This window comes from Wyeomyia smithii, chromosome 2 (assembly GCF_029784165.1).
Source record: "Wyeomyia smithii strain HCP4-BCI-WySm-NY-G18 chromosome 2, ASM2978416v1, whole genome shotgun sequence".
Classification (NCBI taxonomy): Eukaryota; Metazoa; Arthropoda; class Insecta; order Diptera; family Culicidae; genus Wyeomyia; species Wyeomyia smithii.
In genome coordinates, this window is record NC_073695.1 from 232,244,750 (window position 1) to 232,252,879 (window position 8,130).

Consider the following 8,130-nt stretch of genomic DNA (forward strand, 5'->3'; position numbering starts at 1 on the left):
CCGTCCAAGACAGAAGAAGCTGGACATCTCAAATTCGTTTAAGCCCGAGGGTAAACGGTCCGTGTGCCAACAAAGCAAAGTAAGAGTAAGTCGCACCTGTTTTTTCTTCTGTAACAAATCCTTCTGCGATCAATTTGATATTAATAGATCAAAATTATGTATTTAGTGAATTAATCACAAAAGCTGATTTTAATTCTGATCATCTTCTATTAAACCTATATTCTTTGTGTTAAAGTGTGTTGAGGCCAATTGGACACAAAATGAAACTCATATTGAGAATAAATTGAGCATAAATAAAAAATTTCAGACCAGCAATGCTTTATACTGTACCAATCTGGTCGAATTGTTGTTCAACAAGAAAGAAAGTTCCAAAGGATTCAGAAAATGATTTTGAGGCACCCTTTGGGTATGGCACACACGAACTCTATAGATTTACAGGTGTCAAAGCTATAACAAATAAAATTATTGCCACTTTTTGACTAGAATCGCTTCAATCTCTAATTGCTACGATATACTACGCTACGATGTTTATAGTCAATTAATTAGCAATTAAGCTAGGATAAGATGATAAAATAAACAAGTTGTTATGTTATTTCCCCTCTCTTGAAAGATAGGTTCAAATCTTTACGAAAGATAGAATTGCGAAAATTAAAGATTCTAACAATTGATATTACAAATTTCTAATAGTGTTAAGAAGTAATTGGCCGCTCAAAATAATTAATTAATAATTCATTAAAAGATTCTTGAGTACAAAAATATATCATTTATTCCAATTATAATTCGACATCAAAACCAGTCTGTTATTTATGTTTTTTGATATGGCGTTAAACCTGCTTAACGCCATTTGAAACTTCATTATGACCAGAAACATCGACTTAAATTCTGGTCCAAAGGTTTGTAGAGTATACTCTACAAACAATGGTTTCCCATTAAATCTCCGGACGTTCTCGGTTCTCAAACACAACTCTACTCGCGAAAAAAATGTACTCGCATATCATCGCTCGTGCCGATCGTCTCAGACAACTCTACGGGGAGTAAAATCACATCACAGCAAGTACGTATTCAGCAGACCAACGAAGCGCCATCAATCGTTCGACCAGAATAGCTGAGCCGGCTGATTAACTCTGAACTGCTCACTTTGTTATCATTTTTGAACATCTTTTTTCTCAAATATCTTCTAAATGTTTAGTTCATATATCAGTTTAATTATAAACGGTTTCACAACACATGCTGAAATTTGCACGCATAGCAAATTGAGATAAGTAAAGCAATTTGAAAAAAAAAATCAAAAGGCTAACCGACACCTGTAAGACTTTGCCAGCAGAGGGTTAAGTCAGCTGAGCCGCCAGTGCAGCGAATGCCCACAGCACACACAGCCTCAGCACATGTTAACTTCAACGAGTTGGTCGGACGGTCGGTTTGGTGGTTCCCCCCTCTCGAGTTGCGCCCCAACCAACCAAACACTCTACAGACTCCTGCTATCTCGCCAGAACCGGTCAAAATTGAACACGGTAAAAAAAAAACAAAAACGAAAAACCAAACGAGATTATACGAGAGAGGAAAAAAAACAAGACGGGACTCGTTTTGACCATTTTCGGAATCCTCCTTACGGGCTACGCGCAACAACGGTTCAACATATCGGCATGTCTTCGGCGATTCTTGACAATTATTTCGGCGGTTTGAGAAGATCGAGCAACAAAAACGAAGACCGGCCCGCAACCACGACAACCACGAAAATTTCCCCCCAAATCGATGGCGAACCTAAGATTGCTACAGGCGTGTTCTTGTGCAAACGGACGGCGGGAGGGCGGTCTGCCGGTCAGGTGGGGGCCGACGTAGATTCGTTAAGGTTTTAAGATTTAAAAGTCGCAGAACCGGTTTCATTTCTGCGCTGCACAACCGAGAAGCTCTTTGCGGTGCAGCAGAACCGAAAGTTCGTGCGTGTTTTCATTTTCGGAGGAAAGCTTCAAACGAGGTAGAATTTTTTGGGGAAATGTCGTGGCCGATTGCATTGCTTAGTATCGATTGCAACTTCATGCACGAGCAAACCCACCAAGCCGATGCTTGGCTTGGTAGATGCCCCGAAGAAGATAAGACTGAACTCGAAACTGCTGCTAAATAGCACAAACATACGATAATTGAGTAAGAATCGATTCTCGGGAACTTACTCATCGCTCTTTCCGTTCCGTTACCCTGCCTGTCTTGCCTGCCGCTGCAAGTCGGTTGTGGGCCTAATGGGAAATGGCAAGTCCGCAGCAGCATCAGCAGCTAGACTGCCACGACTAACACACTCGACGGGCCGTAATAATTTACATCCAGCATCACTCATATTGGCATGACTTGGATGTTTCGTCGGAAAAAAAGGCTAGTCAGTTGAAAGGCCAACCCTCTTTGCGAGCCGGTGGAAATCGTGATTCTTCGACTGCAGATCATCGAGGAGGCGTCTGTAATTATGTGATTTGCTGAGTACTTTTTGCGTATTTATTCAATAAATGCTAAAATATTCGACTGAGAGACGAGTTCTGAAACTTAATTGCCAAGCTAAGTGCCCGGGAGGGGATAGAGCTTGTGAACATCCAGGAAATCGACTCGTAGTTTAGTATTAACGAAGGCGGATTTACTCTAACCAATCGGAGTATTTGCGCTAGGGAATTGCTAACGACGAAAAGCGTGAGCCTCGCGCAGAAATGTCAACAAGTTGTGCAGCATTTCCTCATTCAGCGCAGACTGTCAAACGAGAATGATTTATAACATGTGCCCATTCTGGGTGCAATGTGAGACGGTTTTTTGTCACCACTTAACTACTTTGTTTCCTGTTTTCGCACATAGTAGCTGCATGTGTGTCTTATCATCGCGTGAACCGTTTCACTGTCGATGACCGAAAAAAAAACATGAAGATCCACAGCACAAGTTTGCCATTTTTGTGGTTTCATCAACGAATGCTATTCAGTGGCTTAAGCTTTTTCATACGTCCTAGTAATATTGAAATTACACTAGCATGTGTTTTTGAATAATTCTTAAAATTAAAACAGTCGGAAAGAAATATACGCATACCATTCCTTGCAAAATGTAGCGAAATAAGACATAAAATAGTAAAAAGGTAATAACTCTCATTTTGTAACAATGCAATAGTATCTGTGTCAAAGTGATAAGCAAAAGTTGCTTTCTATTCAAGAAAAAATATTTAACCTCGGAACAAAATTGAACAAATTCAATTTAATGTGTTTTCGTAGAAACCACCTATGACTCGACAATTTTTAATTGGGATTGAATTTTACCGATGGAATATTTTCCAATGAAAAAAAAAATTGAAAACAAAAAATTCATTTGAATTAACCAAAACTAATAGAAACCAGCTAACAGCACAAAAGTCACTTAGAATTATTTCTCAAGAAAATATACTTTGAGAATCAATCTCTTTCAATTTAACACGTTTTGGTGTTGGCAACTCTGTTTAGAAGTGCTTCGAACGCAATCAGCGAAGGTGCGCGACTCCCTAATAAACATACAACTTTGTTTTGCAAAAGCATGCAATCGCTTGGAATTGGAAGGTAGGTAGCTTCTAATGCCGAAGCAAGCTGTTCTTACGTTTAGCATGTATCCTCATCGAGGAATTCCTCTAATTTGACAACAACAACATCGTAATAAATCTTTAAAAAGCGACGGAACAAATCACGACACATTGCTTCGCATAAAGCAGCATTTCTGTGAACGTTTTTGAACTTTCGATGCGCTCTAGCTGTCCTTTTCTTCGGAACAATTGAGAAAAGAAACACTTCTATTTGGCATAAAGTCACTAGCTTGTCAATGCATTCATTTACCGTATGTTAGACATTCATTCGTTGAGAAATGCAGTCATCATCTTTGCGATCTGGAATGGGTTTTAAAGATTCCTTTACAACTTTCAAAAGCTTTCAGAAGAGTTTTGAATACTCCGAAAATTTTCGAGAATTTAAAAATAACCTTCAAAGCAGAATAGTGAAATCTTTGGTATTGACGTCGCCGTATGTTCTGCAAACGTATAGGAAGCTTAGGTTCATCGTCAACAACTGGTTAAATTATTCAAATGAGGTTTCACTCAAACCTTAGGAACTGCTAGGCTCCGGGCATTAAAAATTAAACTGCTCAAATTATCTAATGCTCCGTCAATGTCAGCACCATTTTATAAAATAGTAACAAGTTTTTCTTAATCGCGTAGCAAAATATCTATCCCAATTATTCTCGTTTATGTTTCTTATGAACTTATTTCTATTTTTGCTTTTCCTGTAAAGCAGACAGTGTATGTAATTTTACACGAATGCAAAAAAAGAACGAGAACGAAAAATGTGGAAAAAAACCTCATCCAGAGGGCTCTGGTAGCACGGCTATCGTCAGCACGTGTCAATTCTCGGCTTAGTAAAAGTGTACATTTCATGTGTTTTTTCATTAGTTTTTTTACTGAAATTAAAGTGTTTGGTGTGAATGGTTGCAGCAGGCTGTAGAGTAGGGTGTCACAAAGAAAAAATTGATGTTGAAAAAGTCAAGGTGCTCAGCCCTAAATTGAAAGATAATGTTGTTTATAGCATTTTTGTAGAACATTTTGACTTTCTGAAAAATTGTTTTCATGTTGCCCAAACGTGATTTATGAAAAAATGACTTTTTTATGCTACAAACCCACTTTTTTGCACTTTTTTCAATTCCGTTTGATTCTTAAATTTTTCCATATATTTTTTTTTTGTGGGGTTGTTTTTGAATATTTTGCCAGGTTTGGTTCAGCATTGCATTCCGTTTTTTGACTCCCAGAGCCCATTAAACATCCTAAAAAAATTATTTTTCTAATAATTTTTAGTTAAAACCCTTCAAAACACAAATAAAAAAAAATTTGAGCAAGAACTAAAATTTTCATTGCAGAGCGGGATTAACCACAAAAATTTACATGAAAAAAGATACTAGATATCTTATCGGGGAGCTGAGATATTGGCATTTTTCTATGTGATGGAAAACTATGCATTTCAACAAATATGTTAAATTTTTTTTTTTATTTTGAGAGATAAAAAATAACAATGTTCAGAAAACAAATGCATTTTTGAATGTCTGGTAACTTAGTAGAAGGTTTCAAAATTTGGAAAAATCTGCGAAAAAAGTTAGAAGGAAAATTATGATTTTTCGTGCCTTAAATAGAAAACTCCATGTTGCTCGTAATATGTAAGAGATAGAAACATGATGTCTTCGGTAAAGTTTCTTGTTTTAAGATAACCTAAAACTTTGTCGAAGACACCTTACGATTATCTTATTCTGATTAAAAAGTAAATTTTTTATCTCACTTATTGGTGGATTGATCACCCTTCTTTCTACATTACAAGATGCATTTTTGAATATCCGGAAACTTCTCTGAACATACCTCATGGCTATAATCAAAATTTGAATCACTATTTAGGAAATTATACACACAAACGGCAAAATAAAACACTGTGCAATGGAGATGTTGAGCCTTAGTGGCATTTTTGACAAAATGCATAGTTTTCTATCACATGTGGAAACGCTGATATCTCAGCCCCCCGACAAGATATCAAGAATCTTTTTTCATGTAAATTTTCGTCTTGAATTCCGCTTTGCAGTAAAAATTTCAGTTCTTAATCAAAAAAAAAATATAAATGTGTTTTTAAGGGTTTTATCTGAAAATTATAAGGAAAATTCACTTTTTTGTGATGTTAAGTGGGCTCTGTGAGTCAAATATTTGAATGCGATGCTGAACCAAACCATGCAAAATATTCAAAAACAACCCCACAAAAATAAAAAAATATATGGAAAAATTTAGGAATCAAACAGAATTGAAAAAAGTGCAAAAAAGTTGGTTTGTAGCTTAAAAAGTCATTTTTTCATAAATCACGTTTGGGCAACCTGAAAACAATTTTTTAGAAAGTCGAAATGTTCTACAAAAATGCTATAAATAACATTATCTTTTAATTTAGGGCTGAGCACCTTGACTTTTTCAACATCGATTTTTTTTGGGACACCCTACTGTAGAGGTGCTTGAATAGATAAGTACAAATTATTGTTTCGATTTTGTTATGTGTTAATATTCGAGCTCATATCCAGTAAAGAAATATTCGTCGCCTTATCTTACGCCACACTAAAAGTACAGGAAGTTTCGCGTGAGTAGATTGCAATATTGGGTTTTACACTACTGTTTTCTTCGATCTTCATCATACATTCTTTATGCGTTTGCTTATGAAAAAAGTGGTATTTCCCGTATATACATTGGCAAACATGTAAAGATCATTGTACGAACTGGTAGAGTAGGATACAAGGTATTTGCTGTTTTAGTTTTCTGTTAAAGTTATGTTCATGAATTGAGTACTGAAACGTCTCGAAAAATGGTCTATAGCCGTAGGGTCATTTCTGTTTCGCTCAACCTCTGAATCATCGCATCGGGGTGCTCAATTTTTTCCACTTTTTGACAATAACGTTCGTGGTTGTGGTAGATGCGAGAACGTGGGGATGATCTGTTTGGATGGCTTTATGCGGTGAATGGTTGTAGAAAAGAGCGGCACGTCTGTGCCAGCTCTGCAATGTTCAATTTTTCAATCCACTTTGCAATCAGGTGCCAAGGAGGAAAAAAATGTTAAGTACTGTGATCTTTGCTGTATGGAGATCGTGGTAACCTTTGCATCTCCACAAAGGTCTCAGGAGCATTGTAGAGCTTCGTAGCCGCAAGGTTACAGAGCCCGCTTTGACAAGCGTGTGGTGATAGGTTCGAATCTTAGTACAACCAAGCCATTCGTTAGCAAAAGGACTTTAAGTATGGGTTTATTCTCAGGCTCTTGCCACAAAACTTCCTTCAGACCTAATAATCACTGGTCTAAAGCTTCGATATTATCATAGACTATAGCACGTCATACGCTGTTAGAGAGATAGCTTGCAGAAGGATATGGTAAGGTCGATAAGGAAGGAAGCAGGTTACTAAGTCTGAAGCACTTAGTGGTTCGAGTTACTCAACAAACAGTTTTGTAATGAAATTCTGCACAACTTCGCAGAAGAAACTATTCATCTAGCATATCAAGTTCAAAAGTTAGGTGTGGCGCCCTTTATATGGTAAAAATTGTAGCTGATTGCATCAAAGCATATAAAGGACAACAGTAAACGAAGCAGCTTTTAAGAAGACACTGATAAAATTGGGCTTCAAAATTTCCTATTTCCTTCCGTTTCTAGATTTAGCCCCATTGTGGTGTCTGTTTGTTTGGCATAGAAACGGGAATGTAGTGTACGCGCCGGCCTTTGTGCTATAAAGATCGCACAAATGCATGTAAAAATCAGTAACTTCAGTTGGCCATGTATTCGAAATTACGGAAAACCCAGTGCAGTTTTCTGTTTCTCTGTTCCTCAGAATGGTACTCTATCAGATGGCTTCATAGAAGCTTGTATTTTTCTGGGCCTTTTCGAGCTTCAACTCAAATTATAAAAGCCTTCAAAATCACTTTTTTCAGTTTTTATTCATGAAAACTGTATATAATAACCAATATATCACTATAAATTGTTCATCTTGGTTTACCGCGTCACTCTAAATTTTATACAGTCATGTTTTAGGCCTTGGAGTTGAGCTGAGAAACTGCTTTTGAAAAGCCAATTTTTGGAAAAATCTTGTAGTTCTGAAATTTCCATTTCTAGAGGTTTGAGGTATTCAGCAAACAGTTTTGTAATAAAATTCTACACAACTTTGCAGAAGAAACTATTCGTCTAGCAAGGCACTTACAAAAGTTAGGTATGGCGCCCTCTATACGGCGAATTTCGTAACTAATTGCATTAAAGCATATGAAGGACAGTAGTAAACCAAGCAACTTTCTAGAAGACATGGATAACATAGAACTTGAAAAAATAGGTTTTGCCGTCCTTTTCTCGATTTGGCCACACTGTGCGTCGAAATTATTTTATTTTTCGTATGGTATTACATAATTTGAATAATCTCATATTGAAGACATTCGTTGCATGAACTGTTTTTATTATATTGATCCATAATAGGATGCAAATTGTTTCATAATTGGGACCGCTCTCAAAAGTGATCCATAATATTGTATGTGATTTTTCGGAATAGAAGTCCGATTATAATCGAATGAATTGGGAACCTATAGGGAAGCCAAACCTTTCATTTGA